Source organism: Rhodnius prolixus, unplaced genomic scaffold, assembly GCF_049639745.1.
Source record: "Rhodnius prolixus isolate KJV_2025 unplaced genomic scaffold, Rpr scaffold_6, whole genome shotgun sequence".
NCBI classification, from domain to species: Eukaryota; Metazoa; Arthropoda; class Insecta; order Hemiptera; family Reduviidae; genus Rhodnius; species Rhodnius prolixus.
In genome coordinates this window covers 15204337-15230270 of record NW_027411634.1, presented here as the reverse complement: position 1 = coordinate 15230270, position 25934 = coordinate 15204337, and the positions used below count along the sequence as shown (strand labels likewise).

At 31.8% G+C, this 25934-nt stretch overlaps 1 protein-coding gene and 1 long non-coding RNA gene across 4 annotated transcripts in view; both read right to left on the bottom strand.

The window, feature by feature from the left end:
- Ten-a (Teneurin-a transmembrane protein) overlaps positions 1-25934 on the bottom strand; it is a 1628256-nt gene that overhangs the window by 519429 nt on the left and 1082893 nt on the right. The window lies entirely within an intron of this gene.
- Positions 6663-25934, bottom strand: part of LOC141460170 (uncharacterized) — a 48006-nt gene continuing 28734 nt past the window's right edge. The window contains exons 2-3 of the long non-coding RNA XR_012461759.1: positions 8115-10312; positions 6663-7193 (exon numbers count right to left, since the gene is read on the bottom strand). This is a non-coding gene — a long non-coding RNA (uncharacterized lncRNA). The remainder of the gene's footprint in view (positions 7194-8114; positions 10313-25934) is intronic.

The following is a 25934-nucleotide window of genomic DNA, read 5'->3' as shown; positions in this document are numbered from 1 at the left end:
CTTAACGCATCTCAACCCGCTTCACTTCCGCTGACACCTAACAGTACGCATCATCCGCATCTGAACGCCTCTCCAGAATATCGCTTCACGCATATTCCACCGCTTATAGTGCACTTATTGCACTATTCCCCCTTTACTCTTCCGCTTACCTCATTTCCACTTCCGCTACGCTTCTCTGAGCCTGAGCCCAAATATTGCCTCCCTTTCTCAAAGCTCAACACACACACACTCACACATTTACATAAACATATATACACGCTTCCGCTCCACAGCTTCCTTTCCTCTCATCGCTTCTCAGGCAGCTTATCAACATACCTCACGCACATCGCTCCTTGCAAAGGGTAAGTACCTTCCCCTTTTTCTTTTATTTCTCTTGATTTTTTCTATTCTTCTTTGTCTACTATTATTTCGTACAGCGCCCACTTGGGCACCTTAGCATTTGGGTGTAGGCGGCCACGCGCGCCTACACCAAGTTTCAGCCAGATCGGTCTATTTCTTTGTGTTTGGCATTCGTTTGAATCGAGGAAGTCGAGCGATTTTCAAAAAATGGACGAAAAAGAATTTCGTGTGTTGATTAAACACTACTTTATGAAAGGCAAAACGCCTCAGGAGACTAAAGAGAAGCTTGATAAACATTATGGTGACTCTGCACCTTCGATTAGAACAGTTTATAAGTGGTTTCAAAATTTTCGGAGTGGCCAGATGAGCACAAGTGACGCTGAACGTTCTGGACGCCCTGTTGAGGTTACTACTCCAGAAATCACTGATAAAATCCATTATATGGTGATGGATGACAGAAGAGTGAAGGTGCGTGGGATTGCTAGTGCTGTGGGCATCTCGTATGAACGGGTACATAATATTTTGCATCAACAATTGGACATGACAAAGCTATTCGCAAGATGGGTGCCGCGATTGCTCACGGTTGACCAAAAACGAAATCGTGTGAAGTGTTGCAAGGACGGTTTGCAGCTGTTCCAGAAGAATCCGCAGGACTTTAAGCGTCGTTTCGTTACTGTGGGTGAAACATGGATACATCACTACACTCCTGAGACCAAAGAACAATCTAAACAATGGGTTACCAAGGGGGAATCTGCGCCAAAAAAGGCGAAGACCGTTCCTTCGGCCGGAAAGATTATGGCGACTGTCTTTTGGGATTCGCAAGGAATAATCCTCATCGACTATCTGGAAAATAGTAAAACTATTACAGGTGCATATTATTCATCGTTATTGGACCGTTTGAAAACCGAGCTGCAAGAAAAACGCCCACGAAAAAGTCCTTTTCCATCACGACAACGCACCAGCTCACACCTCAGCAGTTGTGGTCGCAAAATTAATGGAAATAGGGTTCCAACTCGTTTCACATCCCCCCTATTCTCCAGACTTGGCTCCCTCGGACTACTATTTGTTCCCCAATATGAAGAAATGGCTGGCGGGAAAAAGATTTTATTCAAACGAGGAGGTGATTGCAGAAACGAATGGCTATTTTTCAGACTTGGACAAATCCTATTATTCGGAAGGGATCAACAAACTAGAGCAGCGTTGGACGAAGTGTATAAGCCTAAAAGGAGACTATGTTGAAAAATAAAAAAGGTTTACCCCAAAAAATTAAGTAGTTTTTATTTTTGCACGGACTTTTCAAACGACCCTCGTACTTCAGAGTATAATTGAAATTTGCTGAGGACCTAATTTTTATGTAAATTCTTTTTTATCTGTCGTAAAGAAGAGGGGATGTGGTCCAGACAGGAATGTGTTGCGCATTTCTAAATCATATGAACAGGATCCATCGTTCGATAATTTTTGGTTTTAGATTTTTAATCTTATTGCTGATCTATTCCATGAAGAAATTAGATCTTCCAAATATACAGGGTGCTCATTTTAAGACGGCTCAAATGCATTTTCATGCTTAAACGGTTGATCTGAGTAAAGCAAAAAATGGTAGAGGAAAAATTTGTTGCCCGCCACCTCTAGTTTCAGAATATGTGACTTGATTTTACATTCCTGCCCGCATACGCGGCAGACGCGCGTCTAAAAAGTAAGGGTTCCGCAGTTGACCCCCATTTTCATATACACAGTTTTAAAGAGTACAAAAAGTTGTGAAAGAAACCGGAAACCGCAATTCGATATCTTTAAAATTAAAGGTGCTAGGCCATTTCAATTAATCATATTTCAATTTTTTAACTTGTTATCAAAGAGAAAGAAGAGCACGCGATAGGTTATTTTTATGTATTTTTTCATCCCCTTTCTACTGAAAATATTGCAAAGATAGTATTTTTCTTAATATCGGGAAATAAGTCGTTTTCCGAGTGATTTTTCTTAGAAAACTTTTTCTGAAATTATGTGACTCCTTGATTCATTAATCATTGAAAGAATGCAGTTGAAAATTTTAACAAAAAATCATCGAGAACGAATTTTTTAGACATTAAAGTAAAAATTTCATTGTTATAAGAAACATTTTGAGGCTCTGGGTTAAGCACATTTATAGGAAATTAAATGCTCTTTCGTTTGGAATAAGCAGATTTGTTGTAGGATAAAGGATAGAAAAGTTACGGCCGTTTTTATGGTGAAAAACGCGAGTATGGTCGGAAAAGTTAAAAATGCAAATATCTTGGACACTATTGAGAATCGGGCCAAAGTGAAGAGAATATTTTTTGTTGCATTTGAGCTGCTGAATCACCTCCCCAAGTTCCGACCACTCCTCCGTATACACCCTGTATAAAATTAATGAAATAATAACTGAAAAAAGAGTAAAGGAACAGAAAAGTTATTCTAATTATTAGTGGAATTGCTGTATTTGCTGAATAAAGTTATTTTATTATTCTTTAATAATTTATTAATGGTAAGAATCGCTTTTATACTCTATTGATCTGCATATTTCTTGTTCCTTTGCTAGTGCATTTCTTTGAAATATTTATTTATTCATTTATTTTTTATTTTTTTGAGGTTTGCATGTGTGTACAGCTTACTGCTTTGTGACAAGATGTAATCTTTGCAAATAAAATATTCCGTTCTATTTTCTACTCACCAGTCATGGCGTCACCGAATTCAATCATTTTTTTATATTTATTTATTCCGGTGGATGTATATTTTATTTCTTCATATATAGAATATTTTCGACATGTGTCGGAGAGTTCGTTCCAGTGAGTGTTCCTTTAAAAAATACATTCTGGTTCTAAATTTTAATTTTAGTATTTTAATTTTTAATAGATGTCTTCTCATTTGTGAAATAGCGGCACATACATGAATTTATTTAAATTGTAATGCGCAATTCGATAAGAAAAACCTTTCTAGTTTGGTTAGAAAATTATTTCTGATTACTGTACAGGGTTTTTTTGCATTTATTTTTGCTACAATCAGCGCGTTGGCGCTATAATTAACAGTGATAACAGAGTAACATTGAATAACCGAAGTATAGGAGTGGAGAAGTTACCCAGTGGTAACACTCCCAAATATTAGATGGTTAGTCCACTCTCTTCACTTGAGAGGAGATCACGAGGCCACACTGTCTTTAAAGGCGTCTTGTCCGGGTTATTAGGAAGAGTTCTAGAAGAAAGATTTTGAGCCAGAGGATTTACGAGGGTCGTTTGAAAAGTCCGTGCAGTCAGAGAGATAGCACTACTGGCGCGTATCGAGGTTATGTTTAGTTAGTAGCATCTCTTGGAAGAACACACACCAAGTTTCAGCCAGATCGGTCTATTTCTTTGTGTTTGGCATTCGTTTGAATCGAGGAAGCCGAGTGATTTTCAAAAAATGGACGAAAAAGAATTTCGTGTGTTGATTAAACACTACTTTATGAAAGGCAAAACGCCTCAGGAGACTAAAGAGAAGCTTGATAAACATTATGGTGACTCTGCACCTTCGATTAGAACAGTTTATAAGTGGTTTCAAAATTTTTGGAGTGGCCATATGGGCACAAGTGACGCTGAACGTTCTGGACGCCCTGTTGAGGTTACTACTCCAGAAATCATTGATAAAATCCATGATATGGTGATGGATGACAGAAGAGTGAAGGTGCGTGAGATTGCTAGTGCTGTGGGCATCTCGAATGAACGGGTACATAATATTTTGCATCAACATTTGGACATGACAAAGCTATCCGAAAGATGGGTGCCGCGATTGCTCACGCTTGACCAAAAACGAAATCGTGTGAAGTGTTGCAAGGACGGTTTGCAGCTGTTCCAGAAGAATCCGCAGGACTTTAAGCGTCGTTTCGTCACTGTGGATGAAACATGGATACATCACTACACTCCTGAGACCAAAGAACAATCTAAACAATTGGGCGAAGACCGTTCCTTCGGCCGGAAAGATTATGGCGACTGTCTTTTGGGATTCGCAAGGAATAATCCTCATCGACTATCTGGAAAAGGGTAAAACTTTTACAGGTGCATATTATTCATCGTTATTGGACCGTTTGAAAACCGAGCTGCAAGAAAAACGCCCACGATTGGCCCACAAAAAAGTCCTTTTCCATCACGACAACGCACCACCTCACACCTCAGCAGTTGTGGTCGCAAAATTAATGGAAATAGGGTTCCAACTCGTTTCAAATCCCCCTATTCTCCAGACTTGGCTCCCTCGGACTACTATTTGTTCCCCAATATGAAGAAATGGCTGGCGGGAAAAAGATTTTATTCAAACGAGGAGGTGATTGCAGAAACGAATGGCTATTTTTCAGACTTGGACAAATCCTATTATTCGGAAGGGATCAACAAACTAGAGCAGCGTTGGACGAAGTGTATAAGCCTAAAAGGAGACTATGTTGAAAAATAAAAAAGGTGTACCCCAAAAAATTAAGTAGTTTTTATTTTTGCACGGACTTTTCAAACGACCCTCGTATATGGGATTGCAGGTTGAAGTGGAGTTTTCTGTATCGTGTTTTATTTTAGCAACTTGTGTGACAAAAGGAATGTTAAGGTCAGTGTGTATAGTCCAGGTTGGAGACATAAAAAGGAGCGTGTACAATAGTTCGAAGTATTTTAGATTGTAGAGATTGAATCCTTTGGAGATTGTAGCGTTTGGTTGAACCCCTCAGCTCTATTCCATACGCCCAGATGGGTTCCAAAATAGAAGTATAAATTAGTCTGTTGTTGTCCAGGGAGAGTTTTGATCTATCGTCTAAGACTCTTTTAAGTAGTCGATAGCGTCTGTTTAGTTCTGTTCTTTTAAGTGTAGAGTGGGGGTTACTTTACATATTTAATTATCATTTAAATAATTATCTTACTGATTCTAAATATCGATTTTATCATTAAAATTGAAGGAGACAATCGTGCCCAATAGTTCAACATTTACAGTGAATCGAGTATTATTCATCTACGTAATTTCCATTAAGACAATAGCTGACAGAGTAGCTGAACAAACAAGAGCTTGCTTATCGTCTGAACTAGCCTCGAGTAGACGTTAGTAATGGATGCATTTCGCTCGAAGTGGCCAAGAAGGAAACGTAAACAAAAATAACCAAGATGAAGCGAGCGGCCAGTTTTGCATATATTGTCTTTAGCAGAAATTTAATACGTATCATGTAAACGATGGACCCCAGAATATATTGGCTCTCTCACACGCCTTGGTGGTTATCTATTCAGTATATTTTTATAATTTTAGGGGGAAAAAAATGAAGAGTGGATGGAACAATACAACTTTACTCGTTCAGCCTACTTAATTGGCAAGATGGTAGCTGATTTCACAGAAAAGCTGTTTTAATCAAAAGAAAAGCGCATCTTTTGGTTGAATCAGAGAAGTTATTTTAAACTGAGGTTTTTTAGTCGTTTAACGAAGGTTTTAGAAAAAAACTAAAAAAAAAACTGCGGCTGTGTCATGGACCCGGCCGTGTGTTGTACGTGAATACATTTACATAACGGGTTATATTTTTTATATAAAATATTTTTATTTATGTATTTAGGATGAAATCAAGGAAACAAATCGACGATCGAACACAATCTATGTCTATACAGTCTGTTGTCGATGTAGAAGCGATTTCATCATCCACTTGCATAATTTCAACCGCCCCAGCTGCAGATGTACTGACACCTTCGTTGATCCGCTCGGCCGCATTCATTCTTTTACGTTCCCGGCAACAGCTTGACTCGGTCATATGGTGTTTTATTATTACCATTCGATTGTTCTTGAGAAGCACTTTCCAACCGTATACGATCTCTGTATTTGGTTTTGGCTTTTCGACGCGTATAGGCCGACATTTTTTATTTTTGATAATATTTGTTTATTCTAACACCTTATTATATTCACTGCCACTATTCTACACTAACGTTTTGTATACAATCGATAGATTGTGAAGACAGCTGACGATTAAAACTTAAACGAACACCATAGCTTCTCCGAGTCAAAAGTTATACTAATTACAAATCTCGATACGCAGCAAAATGATCTCAAAATGGCGGCGCTTCCCCCTCCACCGCGCGCGATGCGTCACAGTGCTCGCTTATCGTAATGAATTTTTTGATCCTTTAGCTATCCAGTGGTCTAATTTAATTTTGGATGTAGACGACAGATTCGAAACTATAATGCCAAACTGTATCCCCCGATTTTGTTATCATTAGGTTTTTTGGATTGCCTCCATATGATAGCAAATTTAAAAATGTATTCTCAAAAAAAAAAAAAAAAATCGATGTTTGAGTTGTAATTTGTATTAAAATGTTTCATGAAGGCCCAATCGAATTTAAAAAAAAAAAAAAATTATATAATTAAATCAGTAATTGCATTTAAATTTTAATTTTCAGTGCATTTGTGGTGTAATTTTAGCAAATTAAACATATTAATTCTCTTCTCGCTGAAATTATATAACTAATTTATTTTATAACCGACAGATTTAATATGCACAGAATGGAGAGCAAATGCAATTACATGTTATTTTTAAATACTAAAAACCCCATTGGGTTTTTAAGAACAAAAAATAGTTAATTTAAATTCTAAAATAGGGTACAGCAGATCTTAGAACCCATTTTCACAGGATGGGGTTATCTAATTTAGGAATCTATGAAGGCTCTGAGGAAAAGGAAACGGCTACTCATATCCTGTTTTGTGATTGCGTACCTAACTTGTGGGCTGTGATTATGAGATAATTGGCACTTCATAGCCAGTAATTATAAAACAACAGTGAGATCCTGGATATAGTAAGAAAAAGGTGGATAGTGCGGTAAGCTTCTTGGCTGCGAGTTCTTGTAGAACAGGCCGGCATCTTGTCTCTATTGGCTAGAATTGGAATTAGTGACAGAACCTTGGAAATCATAGTAAGAAAAAGTCATGTGTTCCCATGTTTGTTTTTAAAATACATGAAATTCCAAAAAATTTACTTAGTTTGAAAACAACGATATAAATATTTCGACACGCGTAATATCTCCCATTTCATAAACACCGATGTCACACAAAGTTAATGTCATTGTTCATTACTTTCTACAAACAACCAACTTAATATGACGCAAACAACAGATGTACAAACATTCTCAATTAAAACTAAATTAGTGTTTAGTTTGAAGTTTAAAGTGAATTAAATTGTCAATAATTATAAAGTAATTCACAATTGATACAAGAAATCGTGATTTTGGCATATAATCAATAATATAAGCTCCTTAAGAGTTACCCTACTGTAGTATTGAAGTTTTAGTTAATGCTTGAGATAAACAATTAAGGGTCCTCATTCAGTTGGGTTATGTCTGAGAGTTTGTAGACAGAAACTTTGCATCAATAACGTGAGGAAGACAAGCGATTGCAGAACGTTTACTTGTGAAAACCATAAAAAACTAACATTCTGCGCTAAATTGTAGTTAATTGTAGTTGACTACAATGTCTCTGAAGATGGGGGATTTAGAATACATCTTCAGTACTCCCTGCTTGACGTAAGAGGCGACTAAAAGGGTACATCTACTCCTAAAGACATTTACAGACCGCACTTACATTACATAAACCATTAAGGCAGTCTCAGTCTCAGTACACATCCTAGGGCTACCTTCCCTATGAAATAGCCCCTGATGAGGGAGCAAGTCTGGAGATACCAAGAAGGCAGCCCCTTCACCAGACTCGGGCGCTGAGAGCTAATCACTCGCACGCTTTAAACTTTCATGATTACCTCAAAGCTCAAATAGGAGAAAACAATAACGGATTGATACCTGGCAATAGATCCCTGGTAACGTCTTCTTCTTCTTCTTCTTTCATGGCGCTACAACCCAGTGATGTGGGTCTTGGCCACCTCAATATGTTCCGAACTCGAAGGATGCTCTTAGCATCTTGAGCCACACCGTCCTGCCATCGTAACCTGGGCCTTCCACAATTCTTCGTTTCCTGTCTGGTGTCTCGCGTAGACGTTTGGAGGGAATTTCGTCAGCATCCATTCTCGCTACATGGCTATCCCATCTCAATCAGCCCATACATCCAAGCTATAGACGTACACATACACTACATTATATCCCCACACAAACCTCTAAGGCGTATACAGTCCACTACTCAGGGCTACCGTCCCTGAGGATTCCTAACGGGGAGCAAGTCTGGTTGCTCTGAGGAGGCAGCTCCTCCACCTGACTCGGGCGCTGAGGGCTAATCCCTCCCAACCCCTAAATTTTACAGATTATGAAACCTCGAAATGGTAACGTCTTACTTACTTATAAAATAGGATTTTGGAATGTTGTACCCAATTTACAGACTAGGCGGACTTCAAGTTCTCCTTAATGAAATTGACAAATATCACATTGAACCAGCTGCGATCCAAAGAATTCGCTGGACTTTGAATGGTATTCTTGGAAAAAAGTAAACCTACATCTATCATAGTTGCCATGATAAACATGCTTTTGGAACTGGATGAACCCATGAGCCCTCGTGTCTGTGAGCTGCGGATTAAAGAACCATTTTACCATTATAGTTTCACAAGCTGCAATGCCTCCACCCAGAATCTTCTGAGGGTTGCAACAAGAAGGATTATCTCTAATAAAATCCCTTGAGAAAGCATTTGATGAGTGCTCTAGAAGTTGGACATAAAGTTACTCCTCTGTGACTTAAACGCTAAAACTGGTCAGGAAGATATGCCACAGACCAACTATTGGCCTAAACATAGCTCACCGTGAGGTGAGTAATGACAGAGGCCATAGACTAATTAGGCTTTACAGTGGTCTGGTTATTAGATATACATTTTTCACTGGGTAAAAAGATACATAAAGCCATGTGGAGGTCACCAAACGGAAATATCTTTAATCGAATTGACCACTTATTAAGCGGTGGTCAAAAATCCAGCCTGATAAAGTGCAAAATCGAGCCATGATGGATTTAGACCAAATCTAGCAATAGCTAGAATTAGATCTAGAATATATCTCAGGCTAAGAAGTTTTGATCGAAGAAAACGAAAAAAAGATGAAGTGCTACCAATCTAATTGCAGAAGCTTAATGAATATTTAGCTGAAGATTTATCGATCTAACTAATCGTTTCCGATCTAAACAATTGGTCGGAAGCTCATGTTGCTTAGCGAATATTTGGCTTGCCTAAAGATACAAGTAATTAGAACAAGTAATAAGGGTATGAACTCTATTTAATGTCACATATGGTATTTCATTCTACTCACTTTTACTCGTTGAACTATTGTGTTCATTTATTTACAGTACGGGCAATCACCCAGTTACTATGAAATGTAATTTATAAGTAACATATAATATAATTTATAGAATATACATATATTGTCATAGAAATAAAATATAATAAATAGTACAACAATAGAAAAAATAAAAAGAAAATTTTTAGCATTTTTGAGGAATATAATAAATTGAATGATGAACTCTTACTGAATTAATAAATTTTAATGATTGCACAATCAATTAGAACGTAATTTTCCTTAGTGATTAGTAATTGTAAAATCAGTTATTTAAAAAACGTTTCCATTCGATCATGCTAGTGTTGAATAAATCAAAATCAGAGAGTATTGTGTAAATAAAATAAAATGAATTGTAAAAAAACTCTTTGAAAAACCGACCACTGGATGATGAATTCTTTCACAAACTTTTTACCATATTTTTACTTGTTGCAAGAGATTACAATTTAACACTTGTAAATTTAGAAAGAAACAAAAAAATATTTTCCTATTTCTATAGGCAGGACTCCATGAAACCAAAAATGTGTTTAGAATTATAAACATGGCGGTTTCAGGAATGACTATAACATATTTATTTATCATTTCCTCTTGATATTATTATTAATGAATAACGGAGGTGAATATTTCAGAAGAAATGACGAATAGTGTTTCCTCGTGGTGTTCAGCACAGCGGGAAATCAAGCCTACGCTTGCCCATTCATGTATCATCTGATTTACAACTACATCTTTTATTACTAAAACAAAAAAAAATGACCCAAATGTTAGTAGAATAATTTATAAAATACAGGTAAATAAAAAAAAAGTAATGTGAACTCTGGACTCAACTTTCTCCTGCCTCATTTCTAATTGGCAGAAAGTTTAACAAATGAAACACAACATTGAGCTCTACCATTGGCTAAAACATAAGGTAGAAAGATTAATTAAATAGGAGATTTGATACAGGAAATTTGCAAAACCACTTAAGTTTGAGTCACAATATCCACCATTTCTACTCGGCAGAATAAGCTGAAAATCTAACGAATAAAAAACAATACTGAACTCTACAATTGACAGAAATATTAAGTTAGTAGATTAAATAGAAGAAGAGATTTGACAGTGAGCTGTAAGAAGCTCCTAGAAAGAGAAAATCTATACGAAATTCTACACAATTATAGGCAAAAGTTGTCTCCATACACAGGTAAAATATAAACAGAATCTATCGAATAGTTTTCCAGATATTTGAAGTTAAAGATTTCACTGTTTCAAACGAATCCAAATTTTAACTCTACATATCTCGTTTTCTGCTCGATAGATTTTTTCGAAATTATACCCAATTATAGACAAAAGTTGTCTCCATACAAAGGTAAAATATAAACAAAATCTATCGAGTAGTTTTCCAGATATTTGAAGTTAAAGATTTCACTGTTTCAAACGAATCCAAATTTTAACTCTACATATCTCGTTTTCTGCTCGATAGATTTTTACGAAATTATACCCAATTATAGACAAAAGTTGTCTCCATACACAGGTAAAATATAAACAAAATCTATCGAGTAGTTTTCCAGATATTTGAAGTTAAAGATTTCACTGTTTCAAACGAATCCAAATTTTAACTCTAAATATCTCGTTTTCTGCTCGATAGATTTTTACGAAATTCTACACAATTATAGACAAAAGTTGTCTCCATACACAGGTAAAATATAAACAGAATCTATCGAATAGTTTTCCAGATATTTGAAGTTAAAGATTTCACTGTTTCAAACGAATCCAAATTTTAACTCTACATATCTCGTTTTCTGCTAGATAGATTTTTACGAAATTATACCCAATTATAGACAAAAGTTGTCTCCATACACAGGTAAAATATAAACAAAATCTATCGAGTAGTTTTCCAGATATTTGAAGTTAAAGATTTCACTGTTTCAAACGAATCCAAATTTTAACTCTAAATATCTCGTTTTTTGCTCGATAGATTTTTACGAAATTATACCCAATTATAGACAAAAGTTGTCTCCATACACAGGTAAAATATAAACAAAATCTATCGAGTAGTTTTCCAGATATTTGAAGTTAAAGATTTCACTGTTTCAAACGAATCCAAATTTTAACTCTACATATCTCGTTTTCTGCTCGATAGATTTTTACGAAATTATACCCAATTATAGACAAAAGTTGTCTCCATACACAGGTAAAATATAAACAGAATCTATCGAATAGTTTTCCAGATATTTGAAGTTAAAGATTTCACTGTTTCAAACGAATCCAAATTTTAACTCTAAATATCTCGTTTTCTGCTCGATAGATTTTTACGAAATTCTACACAATTATAGACAAAAGTTGTCTCCATACACAGGTAAAATATAAACAGAATCTATCGAGTAGTTTTCTAGATATTTGAAGTTAAAGATTTCACTATTTCAAACGAATCCAAATTTTTACTCTAAATATCTCGTTTTTTGCTCGACAGATTTTTACGAAATTCTACACAATTATAGACAAAAGTTGTCTCCATACACAGGAAAAATATAAACAAAATCTATCGAGTAGTTTTCCAGATATTTGAAGTTAAAGATTTCACTGTTTCAAACGAATCCAAATTTTAACTCTAAATATCTCGTTTTTTGCTCGATAGATTTTTACGAAATTCTACACAATTATAGACAAAAGTTGTCTCCATACACAGGTAAAATATAAACAGAATCTATCGAATAGTTTTCCAGATATTTGAAGTTAAAGATTTCACTGTTTCAAACGAATCCAAATTTTAACTCTACATATCTCGTTTTCTGCTCGATAGATTTTTACGAAATTATACCCAATTATAGACAAAAGTTGTCTCCATACACAGGTAAAATATAAACAAAATCTATCGAGTAGTTTTCCAGATATTTGAAGTTAAAGATTTCACTGTTTCAAACGAATCCAAATTTTAACTCTAAATATCTCGTTTTTTGCTCGATAGATTTTTACGAAATTATACCCAATTATAGACAAAAGTTGTCTCCATACACAGGTAAAATATAAACAAAATCTATCGAGTAGTTTTCCAGATATTTGAAGTTAAAGATTTCACTGTTTCAAACGAATCCAAATTTTAACTCTACATATCTCGTTTTCTGCTCGATAGATTTTTACGAAATTATACCCAATTATAGACAAAAGTTGTCTCCATACACAGGTAAAATATAAACAAAATCTATCGAGTAGTTTTCCAGATATTTGAAGTTAAAGATTTCACTGTTTCAAACGAATCCAAATTTTAACTCTAAATATCTCGTTTTCTGCTAGATAGATTTTTACGAAATTCTACACAATTATAGACAAAAATTGTCTCCATACACAGGAAAAATATAAACAAAATCTATCGAGTAGTTTTCCAGATATTTGAAGTTAAAGATTTCACTGTTTCAAACGAATCCAAATTTTAACTCTAAATATCTCGTTTTTTGCTCGATAGATTTTTACGAAATTCTACACAATTATAGACAAAAGTTGTCTCCATACACAGGTAAAATATAAACAGAATCTATCGAATAGTTTTCCAGATATTTGAAGTTAAAGATTTCACTGTTTCAAACGAATCCAAATTTTAACTCTACATATCTCGTTTTCTGCTCGATAGATTTTTACGAAATTATACCCAATTATAGACAAAAGTTGTCTCCATACACAGGTAAAATATAAACAAAATCTATCGAGTAGTTTTCCAGATATTTGAAGTTAAAGATTTCACTGTTTCAAACGAATCCAAATTTTAACTCTAAATATCTCGTTTTCTGCTAGATAGATTTTTACGAAATTATACCCAATTATAGACAAAAGTTGTCTCCATACAAAGGTAAAATATAAACAGAATCTATCGAATAGTTTTCCAGATATTTGAAGTTAAAGATTTCACTGTTTCAAACGAATCCAAATTTTAACTCTACATATCTCGTTTTCTGCTAGATAGATTTTTACGAAATTATACCCAATTATAGACAAAAGTTGTCTCCATACACAGGTAAAATATAAACAAAATCTATCGAGTAGTTTTCCAGATATTTGAAGTTAAAGATTTCACTGTTTCAAACGAATCCAAATTTTAACTCTAAATATCTCGTTTTTTGCTCGATAGATTTTTACGAAATTATACCCAATTATAGACAAAAGTTGTCTCCATACACAGGTAAAATATAAACAAAATCTATCGAGTAGTTTTCCAGATATTTGAAGTTAAAGATTTCACTGTTTCAAACGAATCCAAATTTTAACTCTACATATCTCGTTTTCTGCTCGATAGATTTTTACGAAATTATACCCAATTATAGACAAAAGTTGTCTCCATACACAGGTAAAATATAAACAGAATCTATCGAATAGTTTTCCAGATATTTGAAGTTAAAGATTTCACTGTTTCAAACGAATCCAAATTTTAACTCTAAATATCTCGTTTTCTGCTCGATAGATTTTTACAAAATTCTACACAATTATAGACAAAAGTTGTCTCCATACACAGGTAAAATATAAACAGAATCTATCGAGTAGTTTTCTAGATATTTGAAGTTAAAGATTTCACTATTTCAAACGAATCGAAATTTTTACTCTAAATATCTCGTTTTTTGCTCGACAGATTTTTACGAAATTCTACACAATTATAGACAAAAGTTGTCTCCATACACAGGAAAAATATAAACAAAATCTATCGAGTAGTTTTCCAGATATTTGAAGTTAAAGATTTCACTGTTTCAAACGAATCCAAATTTTAACTCTAAATATCTCGTTTTTTGCTCGATAGATTTTTACGAAATTCTACACAATTATAGACAAAAGTTGTCTCCATACACAGGTAAAATATAAACAGAATCTATCGAATAGTTTTCCAGATATTTGAAGTTAAAGATTTCACTGTTTCAAACGAATCCAAATTTTAACTCTACATATCTCGTTTTCTGCTCGATAGATTTTTACGAAATTATACCCAATTATAGACAAAAGTTGTCTCCATACACAGGTAAAATATAAACAAAATCTATCGAGTAGTTTTCCAGATATTTGAAGTTAAAGATTTCACTGTTTCAAACGAATCCAAATTTTAACTCTAAATATCTCGTTTTCTGCTAGATAGATTTTTACGAAATTCTACACAATTATAGACAAAAATTGTCTCCATACACAGGAAAAATATAAACAAAATCTATCGAGTAGTTTTCCAGATATTTGAAGTTAAAGATTTCACTGTTTCAAACGAATCCAAATTTTAACTCTAAATATCTCGTTTTTTGCTCGATAGATTTTTACGAAATTCTACACAATTATAGACAAAAGTTGTCTCCATACACAGGTAAAATATAAACAGAATCTATCGAATAGTTTTCCAGATATTTGAAGTTAAAGATTTCACTGTTTCAAACGAATCCAAATTTTAACTCTACATATCTCGTTTTCTGCTCGATAGATTTTTACGAAATTATACCCAATTATAGACAAAAGTTGTCTCCATACACAGGTAAAATATAAACAAAATCTATCGAGTAGTTTTCCAGATATTTGAAGTTAAAGATTTCACTGTTTCAAACGAATCCAAATTTTAACTCTAAATATCTCGTTTTTTGCTCGATAGATTTTTACGAAATTATACCCAATTATAGACAAAAGTTGTCTCCATACACAGGTAAAATATAAACAAAATCTATCGAGTAGTTTTCCAGATATTTGAAGTTAAAGATTTCACTGTTTCAAACGAATCCAAATTTTAACTCTACATATCTCGTTTTCTGCTCGATAGATTTTTACGAAATTATACCCAATTATAGACAAAAGTTGTCTCCATACACAGGTAAAATATAAACAAAATCTATCGAGTAGTTTTCCAGATATTTGAAGTTAAAGATTTCACTGTTTCAAACGAATCCAAATTTTAACTCTACATATCTCGTTTTCTGCTAGATAGATTTTTACGAAATTATACCCAATTATAGACAAAAGTTGTCTCCATACACAGGTAAAATATAAACAAAATCTATCGAATAGTTTTCAAGATATTTGAAGTTAAAGATTTCACTGTTTCAAACGAATCCAAATTTTAACTCTAAATATCTCGTTTTCTGCTAGATAGATTTTTACGAAATTCTACACAATTATAGACAAAAGTTGTCTCCATACACAGGTAAAATATAAACAAAATCTATCGAGTAGTTTTCTAGATATTTGAAGTTAAAGATTTCACTATTTCAAACGAATCCAAATTTTAACTCTAAATATCTCGTTTTTTGCTCGACAGATTTTTACGAAATTCTACACAATTATAGACAAAAGTTGTCTCCATACACAGGTAAAATATAAACAAAATCTATCGAGTAGTTTTCCAGATATTTTAAGTTAAAGATTTCACTGTTTCAAACGAATCCAAATTTTAACTCTAAATATCTCGTTTTCTGCTCAATAGATTTTTACGAAATTCTACACAATTATAGACAAAAGTTGTCTCCATACACAGGTAAAATATAAACAGAATCTATCGAGTAGTTTTCTAGATATTTGAAGTTAAAGATTTCACTATTTCAAACGAATCCAAATTTTTACTCTAAATATCTCGTTTTTTGCTCGACAGATTTTTACGAAATTCTACACAATTATAGACAAAAGTTGTCTCCATACACAGGAAAAATATAAACAAAATCTATCGAGTAGTTTTCCAGATATTTGAAGTTAAAGATTTCACTGTTTCAAACGAATCCAAATTTTAACTCTACATATCTCGTTTTCTGCTAGATAGATTTTTACGAAATTATACCCAATTATAGACAAAAGTTGTCTCCATACACAGGTAAAATATAAACAAAATCTATCGAGTAGTTTTCCAGATATTTGAAGTTAAAGATTTCACTGTTTCAAACGAATCCAAACTTTAACTCTAAATATCTCGTTTTTTGCTCGATAGATTTTTACGAAATTCTACACAATTATAGACAAAAGTTGTCTCCATACACAGGTAAAATATAAACAAAATCTATCGAGTAGTTTTCCAGATATTTGAAGTTAAAGATTTCACTGTTTCAAACGATTCCAAATTTTAACTCTAAATATCTCGTTTTTTGCTCGATAGATTTTTACGAAATTCTACACAATTATAGACAAAAGTTGTCTCCATACACAGGAAAAATATAAACAAAATCTATCGAGTAGTTTTCCAGATATTTGAAGTTAAAGATTTCACTGTTTCAAACGAATCCAAATTTTAACTCTAAATATCTCGTTTTTTGCTCGATAGATTTTTACGAAATTCTACACAATTATAGACAAAAGTTGTCTCCATACACAGGTAAAATATAAACAAAATCTATCGAGTAGTTTTCTAGATATTTGAAGTTAAAGATTTCACTATTTCAAACGAATCCAAATTTTAACTCTAAATATCTCGTTTTTTGCTCGACAGATTTTTACGAAATTCTACACAATTATAGACAAAAGTTGTCTCCATACACAGGTAAAATATAAACAAAATCTATCGAGTAGTTTTCCAGATATTTTAAGTTAAAGATTTCACTGTTTCAAACGAATCCAAATTTTAACTCTAAATATCTCGTTTTCTGCTCGATAGATTTTTACGAAATTCTACACAATTATAGACAAAAGTTGTCTCCATACACAGGTAAAATATAAACAGAATCTATCGAGTAGTTTTCTAGATATTTGAAGTTAAAGATTTCACTATTTCAAACGAATCCAAATTTTTACTCTAAATATCTCGTTTTTTGCTCGACAGATTTTTACGAAATTCTACACAATTATAGACAAAAGTTGTCTCCATACACAGGAAAAATATAAACAAAATCTATCGAGTAGTTTTCCAGATATTTGAAGTTAAAGATTTCACTGTTTCAAACGAATCCAAATTTTAACTCTAAATATCTCGTTTTTTGCTCGATAGATTTTTACGAAATTCTACACAATTATAGACAAAAGTTGTCTCCATACACAGGAAAAATATAAACAAAATCTATCGAGTAGTTTTCAGATATTTGAAGTTAAAGATTTCACTGTTTCAAACGAATCCAAATTTTAACTCTAAATATCTCGTTTTTTGCTCGATAGATTTGTACGAAATTCTACACAATTATAGACAAAAGTTGTCTCCATACACAGGTAAAATATAAACAAAATCTATCGAGTAGTTTTCCAGATATTTGAAGTTAAAGATTTCACTGTTTCAAACGAATCCAAATTTTAACTCTAAATATCTCGTTTTCTGCTAGATAGATTTTTACGAAATTATACCCAATTATAGACAAAAGTTGTCTCCATACACAGGTAAAATATAAACAAAATCTATAGAGTAGTTTTCCAGATATTTGAAGTTAAAGATTTCACTGTTTCAAACGAATCCAAATTTTAACTCTAAATATCTCGTTTTTTGCTCGATAGATTTTTACGAAATTCTACACAATTATAGACAAAAGTTGTCTCCATACACAGGTAAAATATAAACAAAATCTATCGAGTAGTTTTCCAGATATTTGAAGTTAAAGATTTCACTGTTTCAAACGAATCCAAATTTTAACTCTAAATATCTCGTTTTTTGCTCGATAGATTTTTACGAAATTCTACACAATTATAGACAAAAGTTGTCTCCATACACAGGAAAAATATAAACAAAATCTATCGAGTAGTTTTCCAGATATTTGAAGTTAAAGATTTCACTGTTTCAAACGAATCCAAATTTTAACTCTAAATATCTCGTTTTCTGCTAGATAGATTTTTACGAAATTCTACACAATTATAGACAAAAGTTGTCTCCATACACAGGTAAAATATAAACAAAATCTATCGAGTAGTTTTCTAGATATTTGAAGTTAAAGATTTCACTATTTCAAACGAATCCAAATTTTAACTCTAAATATCTCGTTTTTTGCTCGACAGATTTTTACGAAATTCTACACAATTATAGACAAAAGTTGTCTCCATACACAGGTAAAATATAAACAAAATCTATCGAGTAGTTTTCCAGATATTTTAAGTTAAAGATTTCACTGTTTCAAACGAATCCAAATTTTAACTCTAAATATCTCGTTTTCTGCTCAATAGATTTTTACGAAATTCTACACAATTATAGACAAAAGTTGTCTCCATACACAGGTAAAATATAAACAGAATCTATCGAGTAGTTTTCTAGATATTTGAAGTTAAAGATTTCACTATTTCAAACGAATCCAAATTTTTACTCTAAATATCTCGTTTTTTGCTCGACAGATTTTTACGAAATTCTACACAATTATAGACAAAAGTTGTCTCCATACACAGGAAAAATATAAACAAAATCTATCGAGTAGTTTTCCAGATATTTGAAGTTAAAGATTTCACTGTTTCAAACGAATCCAAATTTTAACTCTACATATCTCGTTTTCTGCTAGATAGATTTTTACGAAATTATACCCAATTATAGACAAAAGTTGTCTCCATACACAGGTAAAATATAAACAAAATCTATCGAGTAGTTTTCCAGATATTTGAAGTTAAAGATTTCACTGTTTCAAACGAATCCAAACTTTAACTCTAAATATCTCGTTTTTTGCTCGATAGATTTTTACGAAATTCTACACAATTATAGACAAAAGTTGTCTCCATACACAGGTAAAATATAAACAAAATCTATCGAGTAGTTTTCCAGATATTTGAAGTTAAAGATTTCACTGTTTCAAACGATTCCAAATTTTAACTCTAAATATCTCGTTTTTTGCTCGATAGATTTTTACGAAATTCTACACAATTATAGACAAAAGTTGTCTCCATACACAGGAAAAATATAAACAAAATCTATCGAGTAGTTTTCCAGATATTTGAAGTTAAAGATTTCACTGTTTCAAACGAATCCAAATTTTAACTCTAAATATCTCGTTTTTTGCTCGATAGATTTTTACGAAATTCTACACAATTATAGACAAAAGTTGTCTCCATACACAGGTAAAATATAAACAAAATCTATCGAGTAGTTTTCTAGATATTTGAAGTTAAAGATTTCACTATTTCAAACGAATCCAAATTTTAACTCTAAATATCTCGTTTTTTGCTCGACAGATTTTTACGAAATTCTACACAATTATAGACAAAAGTTGTCTCCATACACAGGTAAAATATAAACAAAATCTATCGAGTAGTTTTCCAGATATTTTAAGTTAAAGATTTCACTGTTTCAAACGAATCCAAATTTTAACTCTAAATATCTCGTTTTCTGCTCGATAGATTTTTACGAAATTCTACACAATTATAGACAAAAGTTGTCTCCATACACAGGTAAAATATAAACAGAATCTATCGAGTAGTTTTCTAGATATTTGAAGTTAAAGATTTCACTATTTCAAACGAATCCAAATTTTTACTCTAAATATCTCGTTTTTTGCTCGACAGATTTTTACGAAATTCTACACAATTATAGACAAAAGTTGTCTCCATACACAGGAAAAATATAAACAAAATCTATCGAGTAGTTTTCCAGATATTTGAAGTTAAAGATTTCACTGTTTCAAACGAATCCAAATTTTAACTCTAAATATCTCGTTTTTTGCTCGATAGATTTTTACGAAATTCTACACAATTATAGACAAAAGTTGTCTCCATACACAGGAAAAATATAAACAAAATCTATCGAGTAGTTTTCAGATATTTGAAGTTAAAGATTTCACTGTTTCAAACGAATCCAAATTTTAACTCTAAATATCTCGTTTTCTGCTAGATAGATTTGTACGAAATTCTACACAATTATAGACAAAAGTTGTCTCCATACACAGGTAAAATATAAACAAAATCTATCGAGTAGTTTTCCAGATATTTGAAGTTAAAGATTTCACTGTTTCAAACGAATCCAAATTTTAACTCTACATATCTCGTTTTCTGCTCGATAGATTTTTACGAAATTCTACACAATTATAGACAAAAGTTGTCTCCATACACAGGTAAAATATAAACAAAATCTATCGAGTAGTTTCCCAGATATTTGAAGTTAAAGATTTCACTGTTTCAAACGAATCCAAATTTTAACTCTAAATATCTCGTTTTTTGCTCGATAGATTTTTACGAAATTCTACACAATTATAGACAAAAGTTGTCTCCATACACAGGTAAAATATAAACAAAATCTATCGAGTAGTTTTCCAGATATTTGAAGTTAAAGATTTCACTGTTTCAAACGAATCCAAATTTTAACTCTACATATCTCGTTTTCTGCTCGATAGATTTTTACGAAATTCTACACAATTATAGACAAAAGTTGTCTCCATACACAGGTAAAATATAAACAGAATCTATCGAATAGTTTTCCAGATATTTGAAGTTAAAGATTTCACTGTTTCAAACGAATCCAAATTTTAACTCTAAATATCTCGTTTTTTGCTCGATAGATTTTTACGAAATTCTACACAATTATAGACAAAAGTTGTCTCCATACACAGGTAAAATATAAACAGAATCTATCGAGTAGTTTTCTAGATATTTGAAGTTAAAGATTTCACTATTTCAAACGAATCGAAATTTTTACTCTAAATATCTCGTTTTTTGCTCGACAGATTTTTACGAAATTCTACACAATTATAGACAAAAGTTGTCTCCATACACAGGAAAAATATAAACAAAATCTATCGAGTAGTTTTCCAGATATTTGAAGTTAAAGATTTCACTGTTTCAAACGAATCCAAATTTTAACTCTAAATATCTCGTTTTTTGCTCGATAGATTTTTACGAAATTCTACACAATTATAGACAAAAGTTGTCTCCATACACAGGTAAAATATAAACAGAATCTATCGAATAGTTTTCCAGATATTTGAAGTTAAAGATTTCACTGTTTCAAACGAATCCAAATTTTAACTCTACATATCTCGTTTTCTGCTCGATAGATTTTTACGAAATTATACCCAATTATAGACAAAAGTTGTCTCCATACACAGGTAAAATATAAACAAAATCTATCGAGTAGTTTTCCAGATATTTGAAGTTAAAGATTTCACTGTTTCAAACGAATCCAAATTTTAACTCTAAATATCTCGTTTTCTGCTAGATAGATTTTTACGAAATTCTACACAATTATAGACAAAAATTGTCTCCATACACAGGAAAAATATAAACAAAATCTATCGAGTAGTTTTCCAGATATTTGAAGTTAAAGATTTCACTGTTTCAAACGAATCCAAATTTTAACTCTAAATATCTCGTTTTTTGCTCGATAGATTTTTACGAAATTCTACACAATTATAGACAAAAGTTGTCTCCATACACAGGTAAAATATAAACAGAATCTATCGAATAGTTTTCCAGATATTTGAAGTTAAAGATTTCACTGTTTCAAACGAATCCAAATTTTAACTCTACATATCTCGTTTTCTGCTCGATAGATTTTTACGAAATTATACCCAATTATAGACAAAAGTTGTCTCCATACACAGGTAAAATATAAACAAAATCTATCGAGTAGTTTTCCAGATATTTGAAGTTAAAGATTTCACTGTTTCAAACGAATCCAAATTTTAACTCTAAATATCTCGTTTTTTGCTCGATAGATTTTTACGAAATTATACCCAATTATAGACAAAAGTTGTCTCCATACACAGGTAAAATATAAACAAAATCTATCGAGTAGTTTTCCAGATATTTGAAGTTAAAGATTTCACTGTTTCAAACGAATCCAAATTTTAACTCTACATATCTCGTTTTCTGCTCGATAGATTTTTACGAAATTATACCCAATTATAGACAAAAGTTGTCTCCATACACAGGTAAAATATAAACAAAATCTATCGAGTAGTTTTCCAGATATTTGAAGTTAAAGATTTCACTGTTTCAAACGAATCCAAATTTTAACTCTAAATATCTCGTTTTCTGCTAGATAGATTTTTACGAAATTATACCCAATTATAGACAAAAGTTGTCTCCATACACAGGTAAAATATAAACAAAATCTATCGAGTAGTTTTCCAGATATTTGAAGTTAAAGATTTCACTGTTTCAAACGAATCCAAATTTTAACTCTAAATATCTCGTTTCTTGCTCGATAGATTTTTACGAAATTCTACACAATTATAGACAAAAGTTGTCTCCATACACAGGTAAAATATAAACAAAATCTATCGAGTAGTTTTCCAGATATTTGAAGTTAAAGATTTCACTGTTTCAAACGAATCCAAATTTTAACTCTAAATATCTCGTTTTCTGCTAGATAGATTTTTACGAAATTATACCCAATTATAGACAAAAGTTGTCTCCATACACAGGTAAAATATAAACAAAATCTATCGAGTAGTTTTCCAGATATTTGAAGTTAAAGATTTCACTGTTTCAAACGAATCCAAATTTTAACTCTAAATATCTCGTTTTCTGCTAGATAGATTTTTACGAAATTATACCCAATTATAGACAAAAGTTGTCTCCATACACAGGTAAAATATAAACAAAATCTATAGAGTAGTTTTCCAGATATTTGAAGTTAAAGATTTCACTGTTTCAAACGAATCCAAATTTTAACTCTAAATATCTCGTTTTTTGCTCGATAGATTTTTACGAAATTCTACACAATTATAGACAAAAGTTGTCTCCATACACAGGTAAAATATAAACAAAATCTATCGAGTAGTTTTCCAGATATTTGAAGTTAAAGATTTCACTGTTTCAAACGAATCCAAATTTTAACTCTAAATATCTCGTTTTTTGCTCGATAGATTTTTACGAAATTCTACACAATTATAGACAAAAGTTGTCTCCATACACAGGAAAAATATAAACAAAATCTATCGAGTAGTTTTCCAGATATTTGAAGTTAAAGATTTCACTGTTTCAAACGAATCCAAATTTTAACTCTAAATATCTCGTTTTTTGCTCGATAGATTTTTACGAAATTCTACACAATTATAGACAAAAGTTGTCTCCATACACAGGTAAAATATAAACAGAATCTATCGAATAGTTTTCCAGATATTTGAAGTTAAAGATTTCACTGTTTCAAACGAATCCAAATTTTAACTCTACATATCTCGTTTTCTGCTCGTTAGATTTTTAAGAAATTATACCCAATTATAGACAAAAGTTGTCTCCATACACAGGTAAAATATAAACAAAATCTATCGAATAGTTTTCCAGATATTTGAAGTTAAAGATTTCACTGTTTCAAACGAATCCAAATTTTAACTCTAAATATCTCGTTTTCTGCTAGATAGATTTTTACGAAATTCTACACAATTATAGACAAAAGTTGTCTCCATACACAGGTAAAATATAAACAAAATCTATCGAGTAGTTTTCTAGATATTTGAAGTTAAAGATTTCACTATTTCAAACGAATCCAAATTTTAACTCTAAATATCTCGTTTTTTGCTCGACAGATTTTTACGAAATTCTACACAATTATAGACAAAAGTTGTCTCCATACACAGGTAAAATATAAACAAAATCTATCGAGTAGTTTTCCAGATATTTTAAGTTAAAGATTTCACTGTTTCAAACGAATCCAAATTTTAACTCTAAATATCTCGTTTTCTGCTCAATAGATTTTTACGAAATTCTACACAATTATAGACAAAAGTTGTCTCCATACACAGGTAAAATATAAACAGAATCTATCGAGTAGTTTTCTAGATATTTGAAGTTAAAGATTTCACTATTTCAAACGAATCCAAATTTTTACTCTAAATATCTCGTTTTTTGCTCGACAGATTTTTACGAAATTCTACACAATTATAGACAAAAGTTGTCTCCATACACAGGAAAAATATAAACAAAATCTATCGAGTAGTTTTCCAGATATTTGAAGTTAAAGATTTCACTGTTTCAAACGAATCCAAATTTTAACTCTACATATCTCGTTTTCTGCTAGATAGATTTTTACGAAATTATACCCAATTATAGACAAAAGTTGTCTCCATACACAGGTAAAATATAAACAAAATCTATCGAGTAGTTTTCCAGATATTTGAAGTTAAAGATTTCACTGTTTCAAACGAATCCAAATTTTAACTCTAAATATCTCGTTTTCTGCTCGATAGATTTTTACGAAATTCTACACAATTATAGACAAAAGTTGTCTCCATACACAGGAAAAATATAAACAAAATCTATCGAGTAGTTTTCCAGATATTTGAAGTTAAAGATTTCACTGTTTCAAACGAATCCAAATTTTAACTCTAAATATCTCGTTTTTTGCTCGATAGATTTTTACGAAATTCTACACAATTATAGACAAAAGTTGTCTCCATACACAGGTAAAATATAAACAAAATCTATCGAGTAGTTTTCTAGATATTTGAAGTTAAAGATTTCACTATTTCAAACGAATCCAAATTTTAACTCTAAATATCTCGTTTTTTGCTCGACAGATTTTTACGAAATTCTACACAATTATAGACAAAAGTTGTCTCCATACACAGGTAAAATATAAACAAAATCTATCGAGTAGTTTTCCAGATATTTTAAGTTAAAGATTTCACTGTTTCAAACGAATCCAAATTTTAACTCTAAATATCTCGTTTTCTGCTCGATAGATTTTTACGAAATTCTACACAATTATAGACAAAAGTTGTCTCCATACACAGGTAAAATATAAACAGAATCTATCGAGTAGTTTTCTAGATATTTGAAGTTAAAGATTTCACTATTTCAAACGAATCCAAATTTTTACTCTAAATATCTCGTTTTTTGCTCGACAGATTTTTACGAAATTCTACACAATTATAGACAAAAGTTGTCTCCATACACAGGAAAAATATAAACAAAATCTATCGAGTAGTTTTCCAGATATTTGAAGTTAAAGATTTCACTGTTTCAAACGAATCCAAATTTTAACTCTAAATATCTCGTTTTTTGCTCGATAGATTTTTACGAAATTCTACACAATTATAGACAAAAGTTGTCTCCATACACAGGAAAAATATAAACAAAATCTATCGAGTAGTTTTCAGATATTTGAAGTTAAAGATTTCACTGTTTCAAACGAATCCAAATTTTAACTCTAAATATCTCGTTTTTTGCTCGATAGATTTTTACGAAATTCTACACAATTATAGACAAAAGTTGTCTCCATACACAGGTAAAATATAAACAAAATCTATCGAGTAGTTTTCTAGATATTTGAAGTTAAAGATTTCACTATTTCAAACGAATCCAAATTTTAACTCTAAATATCTCGTTTTTTGCTCGACAGATTTTTACGAAATTCTACACAATTATAGACAAAAGTTGTCTCCATACACAGGTAAAATATAAACAAAATCTATCGAGTAGTTTTCCAGATATTTTAAGTTAAAGATTTCATTGTTTCAAACGAATCCAAATTTTAACTCTAAATATCTCGTTTTCTGCTCGATAGATTTTTACGAAATTCTACACAATTATAGACAAAAGTTGTCTCCATACACAGGT